This window comes from Polypterus senegalus, chromosome 6, assembly GCF_016835505.1.
Source record: "Polypterus senegalus isolate Bchr_013 chromosome 6, ASM1683550v1, whole genome shotgun sequence".
NCBI classification, from domain to species: Eukaryota; Metazoa; Chordata; class Cladistia; order Polypteriformes; family Polypteridae; genus Polypterus; species Polypterus senegalus.
The window spans coordinates 44,932,641-44,952,934 of NC_053159.1; the positions used below are offsets into that span (position 1 = coordinate 44,932,641).

Genomic DNA, 20,294 nt, shown 5'->3' on the forward strand with positions numbered 1-20,294 from the left:
CAGGTCCGCAGTTTTTCTTCCCAAATGGGATATTTTTAATTGGTTTTCAAGAAGAGAAAAAGGCTTTTGCGGGTTGCATTTTTTGTACTTCTTTTGAAAAGCAATAGAACATTCTGAGCTATTTTTAAAAGTAAAAATAACATTGCTACAATTATGCTCAGCTTACTTTGTATAATGTTAATATGTGTTAGGGCTGAAATTGTGAGAAAAAGAACAAATTCGATTCCATGCCACAGCCCTGTCCCTGAACTTAGTGGTGGGAGTTTGGTTAAAAACCAAATCTTAACCTAATCAGGTAAGTCATGGATGTCTAAACCTCAGTGTAACATGGGTGTTTGCAGCTGTAGGTTAAAATCAGTGGAAGTAAACATGACTAAAAAAAAAAAAAACAACAACAAAAAAACTACACAATTAACTGATAAATAATAAAATCATAGGGTATAAAAAAAGAAAGAAAAATAGTTTGTTAGTGTCAATGGTGGTCACCAAGGTGGCTAAATATTCAAAAAGATCATGCAAACACTGGAAAAGGTGAAAAAGAAAAAGCTTCATATTTAATTGAAAAAAAAAATCAAACTGGCAAAATACTGTTAAAATATTTAGAATCAAGGACTTTTGACATTTAGTTTTTATCCCATGAATAGCTGACTATATACTGTGTGATGGTTGGAATTTCAGTAATGGTAAGCAGTAACCAGTATGTCATTTTTTACACGTCAATTACTGTCCCGTGTACAGAGTATAGTGATATTCTTATTTGCTTGTACTAAACAGTGGGCACATGGATAGCCCTGGTGCGTTACAACAAGTATAGTGGGGTTCATGTCCCTATGTGGATTTTGCATGTTTCCCAGTGTCTGTTTGGGTTTCCTCTTATGGTTCAAAGATGTGCAAGTCAGGTGAATTGAAGCTGTTAAAACTGGCCCTAGTTCGTGTATGTGTGTGTTTATCCTGCAGTGGACTGGTGTCCTGTAATTGCTGGGATATGCTCAAGCTGCCTGTGACTCTACCCTGGATTAGCGGGATAAGAAGAAGGATTGTGCTAAACAACATGGTGCGCTTTCCCACCCTGTGATTGGAACTGCACTGTTAAGATGCAACTTCAGCTAAGGGGAAAGATCTACCCCCTGCAAAAAATATACTGTGGTTTCCAGCCTTTCTTTATTTGAATATTATACTGTATACTTATACAAATGGCAAGATTCTATTGTTAATTACAATTTACCTACTTCTGTTTTTTAGGATAGTTTAGGCTTTAATTCTAATATCTGGCAACAATGTCTGGAATATATTTTTGAAGCGATATATTTTGAGCACAAGGCAGGGAATAACCGTAGCACAGGTTTAATATTTAAATAAAAATGCCCATGCCTTTAACAAGTCACACAATGATCTTTTTTATCATTTAAAAAAATATGCATATAAATGCAATTTATAAAAGCAAAAGGGACTCTTCAAGACATGAATTTAGAAATTAAATAGGTGAAATTCTCTCTTCAGAAAAAGTGTGTGCTTAAAAAATCTTTATACTAAAGGAAAACAATGAAATCATGTCTAAATAACTGTGGTGAAACAAAATGAAAACACATTATTCAAACTGTACAGCAACATCATACATGGCATATCAATTATACAAAACAGAGAAGTGGGCAAAGCAAAAACGTCACAAGCTCCAATTTATCTAGAAGACAAACAATTTAACATTAGTAACATTATACCTTCAGTAAAGTTAAAAACCCCATTTAAAACATAAAATCCTTCAAAAAGTAAAACATCTATATATATAATTCACTGAGGGCACGCAAGACAGTGAGCGCAAGCAAGACAGAGAGCCCCGCCCGCCAACTCTAAGACCATGGGATACGCATGACAAGGCCCTGCCCCCCAACTCTCACCCTCCGCAGGCTTCCAACATCGCTCTCAAGGCAATTAAATAGGGACATTTCTCAACTGTCACTCTGGAACAACTCAGTACGCGAGCTATATTAAGTGTCACCAACGAAGACTCACTACACCTTAATGAACATGTGCTGAAACTTATCCCTAACGACGAAGTAACTTTCACCAGCGTTGACTCCTTTGTCACAGACGATCCTGCAGATCAACTTGCATTCCCCGAAGAATTTCTTAATAGTCTTACTCCCACTGGCATGCCTCTGCATAAACTCAGAATTAAAATTGGTTCAGTCATCATGCTTCTCAGGAACCTCATGCCAGCAAAAGGTCTCTGTAATGGCACTAGACTCTCTGTTACCAGCATTCACCGCAGTGTACTGGAGTGTAAGACTATCACATCTGCTACCTCACGAACTGTCCTTATTCTCCAGATTTCCCTGACCCCATCAGATTCTAATTTGCCTTTTACTTTTACACGCAGACAATTTCCTGTTAGATTTGTGTTTGCAATGACTATTAATAAGGCACAAGGACAAACTTTCAAAAAAATATGTCTGTATCTGCCAAAACCTGTTTTCATTCACGGACAATTGTATGTTCCTCTCCCCAGAGTTCCATCTTTTCATTCACTGACAGCTGTATCCTCAAACCCTCCCCATTTGGACAACTGTGTCTTTCAGGAAGTTTTCACTCATTAATAAATAATTATATGAGGCATATGCTATGCCGTGGGTTGGCTAGTACCATATAAAAGTTAACACTTTTCTTTGAAGCACATGGAATGTTAGTAATTCATTGGCCTTGAGTCAGATATGATTGCACCATACACACCTGGCTCCAAACCTTTTCTAGGCTATTGTATACTGGAGGGTAAAGAGACAACTCCTAAATTGTTCAAGGTTATTAATCCTTTGCCTTTTTATAAATTTTAATCCATCCTATACAGCCATGGTTTGGGAGCCAGTTCATTACTAGGCCTACACTCACACAACCAACTTAGAATTGTAATTCAACTTGTCTTTGGGATCTGGAAGAAAAATCTACAGCAACCAAGCACAGAATCTGAACCAAGGAAAAAAAAACTGTTAGGGTAATCGTGCTAATCACTGAAATCCAATCAATTAATTTGAAAAAAATAAAATAGGGCAAATCCCTGCTAGAAAATAACTTTACTATTTTTTTTAACAAAAGGTAGGCTGCAAGGAAACCCCCCTCAGATGCAATTACTGAAATTATTAGCTACATTAGCATGAACTTTTACACAAAAATAAAAAGTATTTTAAAATCAAAATCATTGCAATTTCTCACTAAGCTGCCTATGTAAAAATTAAATACTTCATAACATTTTACTCTGGCCTGAATAAAATATACAGGCCATTTACAGATGCGAGAAAAATGAAAACGATGGCTCAGTTATGATAATTTATTACACCAGAAAGGTAAACGGTTGAGAAGATAATATTAAATTATCCTGCAAAACAGTCGTCATACATTTATACACGGAACTTCGCGACAACGGTTAAAACCACTTCCACTTTTTAAAGAAAAGACAGGCAACAAAAAACAACGTACTTTAATAGGTTTAAAGTAAATGACGTGCAGGTTAAAATGCGTAGTTTCGTTCCGTGAATCCCACCGCACTAGGACGTGAGCACGTGTAATAATTGCGACCTAATCGTAGCATTTAACGCCGCTTTACGGGAAGTTTATTTTTATTTTCATAATTGGCTACTTTTTAATTGACGAACACAGTCAATTTTGTCTAGGAAAATCTGATAATTACAATAGTTTACTTTGCCACGCCAAACGCTTATCAATTGGACATGTGACCGTCCTTTACGCCAAATCTACGCGAACAGTCCAAACAATGAGAACCAGAGTGCAATGTCGACGTAATACGTTTTCGTGAATCTCACTGGTTCACGTCCTCGTTTTTTTGTGAGTTGGTTGCAGATGTGTTTTTTTTTTTTTTGGTACCGAGTGGAGAGGATGCACACGGCACTCGAGTGAGGTAACTATATATACAAACCCGGTTTGTTTTCATTCAGTCGCGCGGCACGGAACCAAGCAGATACATGTTGATAGGGTAGTCGATGTTTTTTGAAGATAAATAAAATCCATAAATAAAACCCTAACACGTCAAAGCATTTAGTCGTCTTCCTTGTTTTTCGTGCTTGTTAACCAGCCTTTTTTATGGCAAAAAGGACCTCGACCTGGTATTTAAATTGCTTTTTTCGTGTGAATACGATAGGTGAAATTTTGAAACGTACCGTTTAAACCCATCGGTTAGGACAGCGATTTCATTTGTAATTTTTAAATATATGTTTAAAGCTTTCGTTAAATATGTAATTAAACACGTGTTTTAATATACAGTAAGTGAACTGAACTAAAAGCACATGCTTTGTGATACTAAGTGCCTACGTATAAAGTATAGGAGGTTAATGATTGTCGCAGTTTTCTAAAGAGAAAAAGTAAAATCCGACAAAGTGAAAGTATGATTACACGTTTAATGGTTTAAAATTGTAATAGAATACGTAAACGTACTTGACTGCGTGCCGTACCCAAGGTGGGAAGTTAATGCGTTTAACTGAATTTAGCTTGACTTACACTTATTGTATTTATAATGTACGATGTGCAACCAAACACATTTCAGAAACCGATGCCTGCTAAATTTATCTTTATATTTCATGTTAATAAGTTTTTGGTTACAACATCGTAAATAGTCCGTATAATTTCAATACAGACCTTCCGCTTTCTGACGTTGTGCATCAAGTATTGTTAAAATACGAACTTTCGGGAATCTTGAGGTTGTACACTGAATCAAACCGTTTCTTCCAAGTCCACTAAACTGGTCCATTTTCATACTCTTAAAATGGAAATGTAGAAATTGAACTCTTTTGTTTTATGTAGTCAGTTACATTTCTGACAGTGCTTTCAATCGTTCATACAACTTTTAAAATATGTAAAGAATATCCGCAGCTCTTAGCAGGTTGAGCAAAAGTCTTGTGACTGCTTTGATCCTTTCCAAAAGACAAATTAAAGATGGGCAAGCCCTGCTATTTGAAAATCGTACCATATAGAGTGAAGTGGTATGAGTACATTGATTAGTTTACAGCAATATTTTGCTGTAGCTTGAGATTTTGAATGATTTCTGTATAGTTTATAAATGCAAAGAATTATTATTATAGTTTACAATCCAGTTACATGCTTGCTGGAGTCCTTAAATTGGTATAAAATTGTTTAGTACCACAGTGTGGCCTTTTGTTTATTTTAAATTTTAGGATTGCTGGGTGGCATATTGGCTGTAGAGTTGCCCTTTTAATCCACAATGTTTCTGATAAGTATTGATAGGATTTGGAAGATTGTCGTACCCTGTAGTTTGTCCTGCCATATAAACAAATGCAGGATAAAAGTTAAGATACAATACATGCTATAGTTAGTAAGTTGTCAAAGGTAGCATTTGCCATCATATTTTGTGTAATTAAAAACTCATTTCCAGAATTTTTTTTTTCTCTTAATTTTTCAACTTGATATCGGACTGTATTTAGAAAGTTGCAGTATTTTTTGTGGGCTGATTTGATCATTTTCAAGTTTTGTTAAAGATTGTGCTGTTTTAAATCTGTTTATGTTCCCTTGTATACATTATATATTTTTACAGCAGTATTCATGAGTCATTGTTTTCAGTTGCAGGCGGTTGAATGTTGCCTCATGTTATTGTGTGTATCCTGTATAGTGTTAAACTTTATGAAAAAAAGTTTCCATTTAAGGATAAGTAGAAGACATATTGGCATATAACAAGTATTGAACATTTATTGAAAAATGGGTCAATGGTGAGCTACTCAAAGTCTTATTCCGGCCTTTTGCAGTGTTAACTTGGTATAGACTCTGTCCATCACTAATTCCCTAAATTGAATTAAGTGGGTTTGAAAGTATGAAATTGTAATGTGTTGTATACTTAAAAAATGAACAAATCACGTATAAAAGTTTGATCACCTGATTTAATGTTTTATTGATCTCTTGTGAAAGTAAGTTAAACAGTCTCTGTGGGAACAAACATTAACATGATATATTTGTACAGGTTTTATTTGTCATTTTTTGTTTGCTAAATTTAACAGCTTAGAAAAAAAGTTAAACATTTTCTAAATATGCCAAGTCCACTTTAGTGTTTGTAAATTTGAACACACAGTTTTGGAGCTGAGGAACAGCAGCATTAACCACAGTGCCCCATGCTTCCATAACAGTATGTTCCATAGTGTTTTATTTCGTGTGACCACAGGTTGCCTTTACAAAGTACACATTTGAACAATATACTACAATTATTTGTTAAATCTTTTGTTACTACATTAAAAACCATGGTGCAGTGTTCAAAGCTTCTTAATGATGCAGCATTTAGTTATTTAGGAAATTAATAAGTTGTTTCTAATTTTCTACCTTTTAGCATTCATCCCTTTAAATTATTTGTTACATCAATGGCATATTTTTGTACAAACAAATACAATTTTGATATATTTCTTAGTTGTCTGGAAAATACACAACAAGATATCAATATGATGATGAAATTTCCAATCAAGAAAAAGTTTTGAATCCATATTAGTTAATGGTTAGATCAATGCTCTATAATTATCTTGCCTTGAAAAATTTACATTCTGATAAGTTTTTAAGCTTTTCCTCTGTGCCCTGTTTTCTACAATGTAAAGCACAAGTGCAGGCAGCATTATTGTTTTTTTAATCTATAGCAAGTGTTTTAACTTTAGAGCACAATTTTGCATGACAAATGCATATATACCATGTTTATGAAGAAATAAAAATGCCAAACTTATTAGGCAGGTGGTTTTAAAGGATATTGTGTAGATCCCTCTCATGCCTCCAAAAAGCTTAGACCTTTGAAGGTGTCTTGTGGTAACTGGCTCCATTAGCAGCAGATCCTTTAAGTCCTGTAAGTTGCGAGGTGGGGCCTCCATGGATTAGACTAGTTTGTCAGCACATCCCATAGATGCTCGAGTGAATTGAGATCTGGAGAATTTGGTTGCCATGTCTACACTTTGAACTCTTTTGTCAGGTTCCACAAACTATTGCTGGACTATTTTTGTATTTTGTGGCAGAGCACATTTTTCTGCTGAATGAGTCCATTACCATCATTGAAAATCGTTGCCATTAAGGGGTGTACATAGTCTGCAGCAATATTTAGATAGTTGTACATATCAAAATAAAATCCGCGTGAGCACCAGGACCCAAGGTTTCATAGAAGAACATCGCCCAGAGCATTGCTGTGTCTCCAGCAGCTTTCCTTCTTTTTGTAGCATGCCCTGCTGCAATTTCTTCCCCAGGTAAACGTCCCCCACACACCTGTTTTTCCATGTGATTAAAGGAAAATGAGATTCATCAGACTAGTCTACCTTCTTCTATTGTGCCATGGTCCAGTTCTGAAGTTCACATACCCATTGTAGGTGGTGGATAGGGTTCAGCATAGGTACTCTGACCAGTCAGCAGTTACTCTAACTTCGACTTTGCACCCCCACATGCACCAGTGAGCCTCTGGTGCCTATGACTTTGTTGTGGGTTTACTGGTTGCCTTTCTTTGGACCGGTTTTGGTAAATACTAAACCCTGCATACAAGGAATACCCCACAAGACCTGCCATTTTGTAGATGTTCTGAATCAGTTGTTTAGCCATCGCAATTTGTCACTTGTCAGAATAATCCTTATGCTTGCCCATTTTTCCTGCATCTGACCCATCATCTCCAAAAACTGTTCACTTGCTGCCCAAAATATCCCACTGCTGGACAGGTACCATTATAACAAGATGGTGTTACTTATTCCATTTTAATATTATGGCTGATTGATGTATACTTTATTACATTTGATTTGATAAAGTGTCTATGAGGGATTACAGTGTTCCACACATTTAGAAAAAAATTTAAATGTTTTACTACACAAGTATACAGATATTTCATAGTGAGATTTCCTAATGTAATTTTCTTTTTTTTCCCCCATTCACTCATTTCTTCTGAAATGCTTTTTATTGCTTTTGCAAGAGCCGAAGTCTCCACCACTCCCAAACTTACCACTTTTATTTCAAGTGCTGAAATTGTTTACACCCACAACATCTAGTCATTCTCTCCAGAATTGCTGTCTCATTTTGCTTCTTCCAAAGCATCTAGTGATTTGTTATTTTGCGCACATTATGTGCTTCTGCAGAAGGAATTTGAAAGGATTCTCTGAGAAAATCATTGATGATTATCAATTCCTAAAATGCACAGTATATTCAAAAATAATTGTTCTATATTGAGTTTGTTTTTGGTACAAACAATAAAAGATGCATTTTAGATATTCAATCATGTTTACTGAAACTTCAAACTACGACATTATCAAGAAAATACTTAAAATATAAGTAGTTTCATGCATAGGTTTAATGCCTTCAATTACATTTTTTTTTATTTGTGATCTATGCTAATAAAAGGCAAAGCCCTCACTGACTTGACTGATCACCTACTTCGGCAACAAACCACATGGTGGAAAAAGTCAATGTCCAGCTAAAGGAAGTGTAAAAAATGTGGTAAATTGAAGCAATTCGCTAAAGTTTGCAGGACTGGGAAAGGTAAACCTGTGCATGCAGTGTATGATGTCTCAGATAAAGAGAAAGACGAGCTGTTTATTGATGCAGTAGGACAGGAGCAACCCTCTGATGCTGAACAAGCCTTTGTAGTCATATCAGTAGGAAAGCAAGGTGTAAAGCTTAAGTTTAAATTATGTTCATAGACACGCTGCCGCTAAATATTCGCAGGCAAATCCACAACTTAATACCGGGAATGCCTGTTAAACATCTTAGATTCACGAGTGTCGATTTGGGTGGTGATCACTTCGATGAATGAAACCGGTTATCTTTACAGCGGTTGACAACTAGGATGAGATGGTCCGGCAGGGACTAGACAAACACGGAATGCAACTTGAGCACAACACATCCTCCAAATACGAACCTGATTGAAAGAAATAATAATCAAATTCTTGATGACAGCAAAACTCATAACAGTGACAAAACAATTACATTGACAATCATGTTACGTTATTTTTAAAATGTTTCCTTTTCTTTTTCATACCTTCTTTAACACACTACTTCTCCGTTGCGAAGCGCAGGTATTTTGCTAGTAGACTAATAAAGATTCAAATCTTGATGGCACTGTGTAATGTCAATTTAGAATGGTCAGGCAAACAAAAGACAAATTAAAAAAAACAAAAAAAAAACACTGGTGTAAAACTTACTATTACTATACATTAGATCTTTGATTGTTTGAAATCTTGCCCAAAATAAAGTTTTGTTTCTAAAATACTTTTTGGTTGAGACTACAGGAAGCCCATGGTGCTACTTTCAACTTTACTGTTTTATAACTTTCTCTGATTAGCAATAATCCTTGATATTAAAGCTTATGCTGTATTTTACCATGACCAGCTTTTATCTGTGCCCCTTTGTTACTGTTGAATAAGTAGTTTGCAAATAAAAGCTAGCATGCTCTTAAAAATTATTTTAACAACTTTTATGAAGTCACCTCTTCATCTCAAAGGTGAACAGATTTAACTTTTTTTTATTTTTATTTTAGAGGTAAAAGTAGTCTAGTTGTTATTCCATAGATTGTCCCTGTTATTGTCATGTTGTCCTTGAAATACGGACCTCAAAAAGGCAGATATTTTCAGACCTGCTTCTTCTCTAGACTGTCCCTGTACTGTCATGTTGTCCATGGGATATGGACTTCAAAAAAAGCAGATGTTTTCAATCTGCATTCAGACTGTAATCATAGCCAATTCTTATTTGTTCTCTACAAATCATGGGGGGACTTTGACATTTAGGCTGTGGGGAGTATACCAACCATAAAATATAACTGCATTTTTAGTGCTACAATCGTATCTCTTCATATTTACATTATGTAAAATTTGAATTATGATAAGTGACACAAACTGTTAAACTGCTCCAAAAGTTAAAGGAACATTTTGAAAACACATCAGATCTCAATGAGGAAATAAAAAACCATGCTGGATATCTATACTGATATGGACTGGGTAATGTGTTAGAAACTAAAGGATGCCACATTGTTTAATGTTAATGAAAATTATCAACCTACAAAGGGCTGAATTTAAAGACACCCTGAAAATCAAACTGAAAAAATGATGTGGCAGGCTCGTTCATCTTACCGAAATGTCATTGCAGCAACTCGGAATCGTACTCGGTTGTTTGTATGGCCCCCACATGCTTGTATGCATGGTTGACAACGTCGGGGCATGCCCCTAATGAGATGACAGATGGTGTCCTGGGGGATCTCCTCTCAAATCTGGACCAGGGTATCACTGAGCTCCTGGACAGTCTGAGGTACAATCTGGTGGAGTTGGATGGTCCAAAACCTAATGTCCCAGAGGTGTTCTATTGGATTTAGGTCATGCGAGTGTGGGGGCCAGACAATGGTATCAATTCCTGCATCCTCCAGAAACTGCCTGCATACTCTGGCCACATGAGGCCAGGCATTGTTGTGCACCAGGAGGAACCCAGGACCCACTGCACCCGCATAGGGTGTGACAATGGTCCAAGAATTTCATCCCGACACTTAATGGCGGTCAAGGTGCCATTGTCTAGCCTGTAGAAGTCTGTTTTTCCCTCCATGGATATGCCTACCCAAACCATCACTGATCCACCACCAATCTGGTCATGCTGTTACCGCTAAAGTGCAGAAAACAGTTATTCTACAGATTATCTAGGTAATGTGCAGATTAACTAGGGTGATCGGTTAAAGTGCCGAAAATTGTTTCATTTCTCAAATTACCTAGGTAATCTGCAAATTACCTAGATAATCTGCACATTACCTACTAGGCACTCGTTAAAGTGAAAATAAGATCTTTGCTGGAACAACAGCAACGTTTCTGTACGCTTAAATTAACAATGTTGTTTGTTTATTTTTTGATATCTAAAGTATCAAGTTAATACAATCAAACAATTAACAAATTAGTTGATAGAATCAATGTTCAATCAATTAAAAACTATAATACAAAGAATCAAACGGTTTAAAATATTACAATTAAGGAAATGAATTTGCAAAATATATGATAAAATTATGCTTATTAGTGCAATCTAAAGATTGGTGACACTTTGAATTACATAGCAACTGGTTTTTGCGACAAGCACACCTATTTGTGGTACATTTAGATTTGCAGTCACATTTTCTGAAACCCTGCCCAGTACCAAGTGATTGTTTTAATGCTGTTTGACGTAAAGATATTTCTACAGCAGGGACATTTTCTTTCGTTAAAAATCTCTCTTTGCAAACACTGAATTCAGATTTTGCATACAATTGTTTTAAAATACCCATTTTAGTACCAAGTTTATAAAAGCCATCCTCTGTTTTACTAAGAACCACAGCTAAAATCGAGCGGGCATCAGTTTTTGCTCTGTCTACTTCAGGTACTTTAATTCTCACAGTGACACCTTCATCAACATTTGGGTGCTTTGCATTAGAAACTGCTAACATTTTCTTTGCTTGCTTTTCTAAACCTTTCTTGGCTGCTTCATGCTGTATTTTCTGATCCATATTTTTTTTTTTTTACAGATGTTGCACAATACATTCTTACCATACCCTTCCTCTTTAGGATCTATTTCACCACAAATTACGTGAACAAACATATCACACGATTTACACTTGTGAGCACCTGATGCTACTTTTGAGCAAACAGTACAGACCATGTCTTGTATAATCCTCTTTACAGACTCTGTAAAGAGTAAAGAAACTGTGATGGCGATTCTGCTGAAGTTGAGGGTAGCTCAGTGATGACTTCTTCAACAAGCAGAGGTGATTCCTTGGAGGTGCAGGGTAACTGAATATTCTTCATAACTGTATCCTCAATCAATATTCTATCGATAAACTCTTGTATTTCTATAGGTGATTCTGTAGAAGCAGGGGATAATGGACTGTCCTCTTGAGTAAGATTTGACTGTGATCCCATAATCACAGTCTCTTGTGAATCTTCTAATTTTTCAAGGTCGTCTTCAGTATTTATCGAATGTAATACACTTTGTGGTATAATAGAGGAAGACAATCCCACTTTTGCGGGACAACCGAACATGGCTTCGTATGGACTTCTTTTAATTGCAGAATGATAGCCACGATTCTTCATGAATTGTATAAATCGTAAGCCCTCACTCCACTTGTTTGGTTATCAGCCATCCAAGTAGTGTGCATGTTTTCAATGTCTTGATTCGCTCGTTCTACACTTCCTTGACTTTGGCTGTGTCTAGGTTTAACCATTTTGATTTCTGGCCACAACTGTTTTACACATTCTAAGATTTTATTACAAAACTAGCAACTTGGTGCACGCTACTCTGCGCGTTGGATGACCACAGTTGAAGGACTCGATCGCAAGGACCTCTCGTCGGGAGTTTAATTGACACGCTTTTGCCTCTTTCTTTCGCAATCACTGCGTAATCTGTCTTGTCTCTCTGTAGGGGTTTCAGTTGCCTTTCGTTGAACTAATCTGTGTGAATGCTGAGTGTCTGTTTCTTGCGAGCGACTGTCACGCCTTTGCCACTTCGCTTCGTGATCACGCTGTAATGTGTCCTCTCTCGCAGCAGCAGGTTTAGTTGCATTTCATTTCGGCATTGTTCCGTAAGGTCTCCCCCGTACAAGTGCACATGGGTAGCTGAAGACGGAAAGGCATAGTGGGCATAGTGAAACGCATGAATTGGTGACCAGGGGAACCATCCGACTCAGACGCGGGGCTCGAAATACTCAAGTGCACGTTATTTATAATTTAATTTTTTTTTTGTTATGAACTTCCCCAAAAGAGTTGATCCCTGTAAATAATTAATAGTATATGAACAATGTAATATGTTGTAGTACGGGCACACCTCATAACCTGCATACACCACGTGTTTGGCTGTAACGCCAGAAGCGTGGTGGACGCTGTAAGGGTAGGTTGTGGTTTCTGTTTCTTTTGTGATTTTTTTTTTATTGATTATTTATTGGCCAGAGGGGAGAAGACGTTAATGTGACGCTCTGTCTATTTCTTTACTTTTGTTTTGAGAAGATTTTCGGGAACAGGAAAAATAAAAGGAAAGGGGAAAGACCGGAGGGGGGTAAGCAGGAGTTCTGAGAGGAGAAGGACTGGGGCTTTTCTACAGGGCGGCTATACAGCCAAAAGGAACGCGGTCCTGGACACGGACACCGCTTGGCTTTTATTATATAGATTCATGTCTGTTATCGGAATGCAAAATACTTGGAGCGCCAAAAAGGAGAAAAATATCAAGCAAGTTATAGGCTACTTTATCCGCTCGTTTTAATGTGAGCGGCTTCAATACAACAATTTTTAAGTGGTCTTGGTATACGAGAAGAAACTTAAACTTTCCATCTGGTTGAGATTGTTAATCGATGCGATCCACCTGGAATCTGCTATTGAAATGCGATGAAATAATCGGCTTTACAACAATCTTTTTTCACACTTTTTTGTTTTTGTTGACAAGGTTCGCATAAATCCAAAAACATTTTTATTTGGGCTTTGGTTATGTTTTTATAAAGTGCATTTAATTGCTTGATCATTCTGTCTCTTCTACCGTGGCCAATTGACAACTGAGTAGAATACAATATGTTAAACAATTCTTCGGCATGGAACTACTTTTTCACACTTTATCGCACATCTGACAATGGCTCAATGAGTTTTTCACAGCCTTGTACAGTCAACACATCACACCTTTTGAATTATTTGATAATCTCGAGATGATTCTTTCTTCTTGGAAAATTTTATTCGCTTTACAGCTTAAATTATGAAATCATACTTTCGTTTTGTCATTAAAACACTATTATATTTTGAATCTTCGCTAAGAGGTTTGCGAAGAATCTTCATTTTACTCACCAATTCGTTACTTGCTTGCATACTAGGAGTTAAATTTATCTGCTTTAAAAGAAATCACGACACAAATTCACTCGCTAATAGGCATAAACGAATTTGAAAACAGAATTAGCTATGCTACGCACTGGCAGCTGACGCAGATTATGAGAAATAAAAACAACAGGCGACGACAAGACGCTGGCAAAACCAAACAAAAAGTAGAGGGGGAAGGAGTAGGGAAAGGAAATGAGAGAAACCAACTTTTGAACTTTAATGATACGGAAGCTGTTATTGTGCACATTGCCTAGGTAAAATGCGGAAACCTCTTGATTCCGCACATTAACGGAGCAAATCAGTTAATCTGCAGATTAGCTAGGTAATGTGCACATTAACACTTTCGAGCTTTAGCGGTAACAATGCTAAATGATGTTACAGGCAGCATAGCATTCTCCACGGTTTCTCTGGATCCTTTCATGTCTATCAGATGTGCTCAGGGTGAACCTGCACTCATGTTTGAAAAGCACAGGGCACCAGTGGTGACCTGCCAATTCTGGTATTCTATGGCAAATGCCAATCGAGCTCCATGGTGCCGGGTAGTGAGCACAAGGCCCACTAGAGGATGTTCGCTCTCAGGCCACCCTCATGAAGTCTGTTTCTGATTGTTTGATCAGAGACATTCACACCAGTGACCTGCTGGAGGTCATTTTGTAGGGCTTTGGCAGTGCTCCTCCTGCTCCTTCTTGCCCAAAGGATGGGTTAAGGACCTTCTACAGCCCTGTTCAGCTCTCATAGAGTAACTGCCTGTCTCCTGGAATCTCCTCCATGCCTTGAGACTGTGCTGAGAGACACAGCAAATGTGGCAATGGCATGTATTGATGTGCCATCTTGGAGAAGTTGGACTACCTGTGCAACTACCTGTAGGGTCCGGGTATCGCCTCATGTTACCAGTAGTGACACTGACCGTAGCCAAATGCAAAACTAGTTAAAAAAAAAACATTCAGAAACGACAAGGACGGAAAAATGTCATTGGCTTTCACCTGTTAAACCATTCCTGTTTTGGGGGTCATCTCATTGTTGGCCCTCTAGTATACCTGTTGTTAATTTCATTAACACCAAAGCAGCTGAAACTGATTAACAACCCAATCTGCTACTTTAACTGACCGAATCAATAGTCCAGAAGTTTCATTGACTTGATTCTACACTCTGATTAAAAAGTGTTCCTTTAATTTTTTTGAGCAGTATATATTTAAATGACATAAAACACTGTTTTTGTTTCAGTTTTTCCTTACTCATTGTAACTGAAAAAATTAAGTTAATTTCTTTGTTTTAAAAAGTTGAAAATGTACATATCATTTGGGTGCGTTCAAGGGTTGCATTAACAGTTTTGAAAGTGTTAAAAGTATTTACTTCATCAAAGAGACTGATATCTCGATTTTATTTTTTAAATATTTTGTAACAGTGTGTGTAATGTGCGAGACTAATTTGCTCAGAACCATGCGAAGCTTTTAGTACAAGTGGCCCATTCAGGCTTAAGCCATAGGAGCATGTGCTGCCATTTAATTAGTTTGTACGGACTACTGGAGGTTCTGCTTGCCAACCTTAAAACGGTAATTACTGTATACCGTATATACAAGCTATAATAATCTCTCTCAAGCTAAATTGGCAACAGTAAACTAATCCATGTAGAATAGAATGTTTCTGTATTTCATAGGTGTGGCCCAAACAAAATTTTAAGTTGAGTATTTATATTTCTGGAGGCAAATGCTTGTTAATGTTTTTCCAAAATAAATGGAAATTAAGTCTAGGTTACAAGATGTTTTAATTAAACATTGATATCAAATGTATTTAAATTAAACAAATGGCAGCAATACTGACACAATTTAATTAAGCACTAGATTGAGGAGATATGGCACTGACTTCTTGTGGAGAACCATGCATGGAATAGAACCTTTACTCAGAAGCCACACTAGTTTTAATCAAATAACAGTACAAAAACACAATCAAACAACAAATGCATTAAGTGTTTTGAAAAGAGGCATATTGTAACATGTATTATTCAAATATTGTAATAATCGAATGCTGTGCTCTATAATAATTACACACTTGGACCAGAAAAGCACATCAGGTGTACAAAACATGTAAGTACAGCATAAGCATTAGAAAAACCATGGCAGGTGAAGGATGCATGCACACACTTCAAAGCAGAGAGAGAGAGATGAAAGTGATAACTCTTGCTTCTGGAGTTCTCATAATATGTGTTCAATATCACTTGTTTAGGATTGTCTGTGCCCATATTATCCACAGTGAACAAACTTGGCACCAGTGTCTTAATTTGACTGTGCTTGTTGCCTCGACTGAGACTAATACTAGTACAAGTTGTATTCTTGCCATTTGTTATCTGCATTCTGTCCCCTGTCAGGGGTCTTCTGCTATAATAATAGATTTGGAGACAAATCTTTCCAGTTTTGTCTGTAATAGTTGTGGGGTTGATTTTATTCAGTTTCTAATGTTTATACTGTACTTTTGCAATTGATGCCCATTGCTCTTTATGTAATTATCCACAATCTACATTAATAACTTTGCAACATTGCACAATCTATTTAGCCCTAGTGCTGAATCACTAATCTAGGCAAGAAACATAATTTTAGGTGCTAGTAAGGCACTTTTCAATCCAAAAAAGAAAAAAAAAAATCCCCTGTTTAATTCTTTAGGTGATATGCATAAAAGTTTTTTAGTGTAAGAGTAATTATTGTATTTGTTAAGATATTTATATTAACTGTGGTTGTATATTTTCAGGAAACAATAACCTTTATTTGAGATTTAGTTTAGTAACATATTGCATCCATTGGGAGAGCTAGCCCGTAGCCTCTAGCCCCAAAGACACCTGTTAATTTCTGTCCATGCCACGCTGTATGTTAGGTAATTCAGCATTATGCTTGCTTTTTCTCTGTGCACTGTATATTTAAGTAGTGGGATGACTCTGCTAGAATGTCTCCTTTGTTTTATTATGTATTATACTGTTAAATACACAATATTATAAATTAAACACACATTGGGTGGTTGTGCTGAAGATACAGTCCTCGATTCCGCAAAATCCTGAAGTCTTTCCTGACTGGATCGGAGCACAAAAAAATAAATAAATGAAGTTGGGATGTTAAATTTCCTTTAATGTAACCATCTAAATGGTTAATTCTATAAGCATATTATTGTTTAAAAGAAAATCTCTCAGAATACATTTAAAGCATTGAAGCATCCATAATCAATTATTTTTGTGACATGGGAGCAGTTAACTACTTTAGTCTGCTCAGTTTCAATTGAAGTAACATGTACTGTATGTTTGACACACTCTTGTTAAAATAAAATCCAGTTAATTTTTAATTTTTTTATTATTGTTCAGTGCTTAAGAACCCGCCATTCTAATACAAAAATAATGGTGACAAATCATGCAATATATTAAAAATATATATATATAATATAGAGTGGGTTATGTTTAGCTTCCAAATATGGTAAATACATTAATTAACTGCATTAGATGATTGTATTTTATTCCAAGGCATTTTAGGCTTCAAAGCCAACTTGACATGCCTGCAGCAGGCATATTATTTAGCGAACTAATTTTATTCATATGTATCCTATATCCTATATAACTGTTACACAGCTATTCAGTGGTACAGCTACCTTACTGCACCAAGGACACAAGATTAATTTCTGGCCTAGTCAGTGTATATTTTACAATTTCTCCCATTTGTTCTTGGTTTGCGCTTCCCCCAGGTCCCAAAAAACATGCTTGTTAATGTAATTTGTTATAGTGGCTTGGTTCAGGATATTTGAGTTTTATTCTAGATATGGATGTGCATTGCAAGAGACTAATGTTCCCGCATTTTCTTTGAAGCTTTTGGAAGGGACTCCACTTCATCACAACACAAATGGGCAAGTGGATTCAGAAAATGATTAGGTGCGTATTTACCCAGTTATTCTTAATATTACTTTACATTTCTAAATATTTCTTTCTTCCTGTTGTTAATCATTTGTGTTAAAAAAAAGTTGTCTTATAAATTGAAGTATTTGGTTATTCCAATGAATTGTTAAAGAAAAATTTCCTAGCTACATCAGGTTGGTGGATTTTGCTTGCTTCATACATAGATAATTATTATTTTACAAGATGAAAAGAAGATGGTGCAGAAGACCATATAACACAAGTAGAACAATTTTTTTTATTAATGAACTCGTATCAGTTTTACTGAGGCAATGTCTTTTTTTTATCTCGTGGGAATATGCCACAGATATGTCACTGAGAGCCCTAAAGTGACAGTATTTTTAGGTGTTTCTTGGAAATCTACTTATTGTTTCACTGCAGGCCTTTTATATTTACCTTCAATGTTTAGTTTATCGTTATTTCAACTTTGTCTTTCAGCAAAGTTTTAAAAAAGGTTGTTGTCTAGCCTGAGCTTATCACAGTGGCTTGAAGCAAAAGGCATGATATATTCTTTGCTGTGACAGCAAGGGTTTCATTTACAAAACTTTTTGTGGATTCTAGCATGAAAATATATGAATGCCAAAAAACAGGAAAATGCATATGCCAAATAAAAATTCTGACCTTTTTTACGCACATTTGTGCATAATTTACCTTTATACATCACAATAATTTTGTAAATGGGCATATGTGAATGTTCTTCAAGGCCTGCCTGATTTTCACCCTGAAGCAACTGTGTATGGAGAATGCTAATCAACCTCATACGTATGTAACAAACAGATTTACTTGTAAGTTGAGACAATAGCAACAAGAAAAGAGAGGTGAAAACTTTGAACAGTGAGAGACAGAAGTTGTCAACTCTAAATTATGGGCATGTAGAGATCTTATATTTGATTGCATAAGCACAGGTGTCACCAATTAGTGCAAATGTATGGCATCATGTTACTGCTGCTGTGAATGAGGAGAGCTCTACCATCTGAATCATCTTTGAAATATTAATAATAATAAAAGGGAGCAACTTCAAGATAGAGACGAAGAAACGGATTGCTTGTCACAGAAAGAGTGAGTGCATTGGTAGGGGACAAAAAGCACATCGATGCTGTCTGATTTCAATCTGCAAGTGGCATCTTTATTTGGAGATTCCTTATTATGTGGCATTTTCCTACTTGATCAAAGGCATCATCTTTTTCCAGTTTCTCTGAAATTTTGGCAGGCATGAGTCAGAGTTGCCATAAATATACGCAAGTTTTCCAGTGAAGTTTTATTTTATGAACCCCAACTTTTGCTTGGAAAGTTCCATATACACATTTCGGACCTGTTTTTATGTATGTATGCAAGTTTTATAAATCTTACCTCATTTTACAGGTCACATAGTTACAGCATTGTGATGTGGGTGCTAGATGAACCACCTGCATAAAACATGTACACAAGGACATGGAAACTTAATGCTGACAGTAGGTTGCTTGGCTGTAATTAATCCTGGTCATGAGCTATGAAAACATAAAAAAACTCCTTTTGTCTTGTATAAGAGCCGAGTCTGATGATTATACATGTGACCTGTATTATCTTTTGGTGTTGCGAAATACATAGCCTTTCTGCATGATCTAGCAGCTGCAATTTCTAAACTTATGTTGCCTACTTTGACCTAATTACACAAGAGTTATGGGGTAAATGTTGATTAGTTGAATGTCCTAATTGCGTAACTCATTTTAACAAGGCTAGCTTCTGCTAGCCACTAAATGCATTCGTTGTTTTGTTTAATAGAGAATTGTTTGTTCTGACATGGTGTTTAGAAGACATATTGTAGGTAACTGAACATATTATTTTGAGTCAATTGTTTAAATTTTAATGAACTGCAAATAGGAATGAAACATTCATACAGTTTGGTTTACCTTGAATCTCAGCATTCTGTGCAAAGATCTGGATACACAAATGCTTTGTGTTTTAAGCTATTTTTCTAGTTTGGCTTGCCCACAGTTTTAAAGTAGTGTAGTAGCTCAGTGTTGTGAGGGTTAATGTTTAATATCATCATATCAAATCTGATTTGATTTTTCCTGGTGGGGATTATATTGGTATCGTGCTGAGACCAGAACACCCTATCCTCGTCAACAGTCCTGAACGTTTCCTGGGAATTTCAGACACTTCCAGATATAATCTATTCATCTAGGCTTGTATTTACTTGTGGATATTTTTCCCAGCTGGTCATGCCTAATATGTTGCTTCCACTAGGCAACCAGTGAGCATCCTCGCTACATCTCCAAACTATCTCAACTGGTTCTTACCAATCCAAATAAGCAATTGTTCTATTCTGAAGTCCCCATGTATTGCTGAGCGCTTCATTCCATTGCAGAGTGTGAGCCTTACAACCAACACTGAAATGTCTTTTGAGCTGTGCTCGCTATCTCTTTATTTCAACCATAACGTAGAGTTTGCGACAATAGGTGTGGATTGGTAAGTATACTAGCTGGAAATTTGAATCATCCGATGACAGAAACCTTCATCATAACAGTTTCATGAAGGGTATTTATTCATTCCTTATCAGTAGGGATCAGCTGGATCCAGTTACT

The 20,294-nt window shown here is 36.4% G+C and overlaps 1 protein-coding gene across 1 annotated transcript in view; it reads left to right on the forward strand.

Moving 5' to 3' along the window:
• The first annotated feature begins 3,829 nt into the window (after positions 1 to 3,829).
• Positions 3,830 to 20,294, forward strand: part of slc39a10 (solute carrier family 39 member 10) — a 158,817-nt gene continuing 142,352 nt past the window's right edge. The window contains exons 1-2 of the mRNA XM_039755035.1: positions 3,830 to 3,907; positions 17,647 to 17,709. The gene's annotated coding sequence lies outside the window, so the exon portion shown is untranslated. The remainder of the gene's footprint in view (positions 3,908 to 17,646; positions 17,710 to 20,294) is intronic.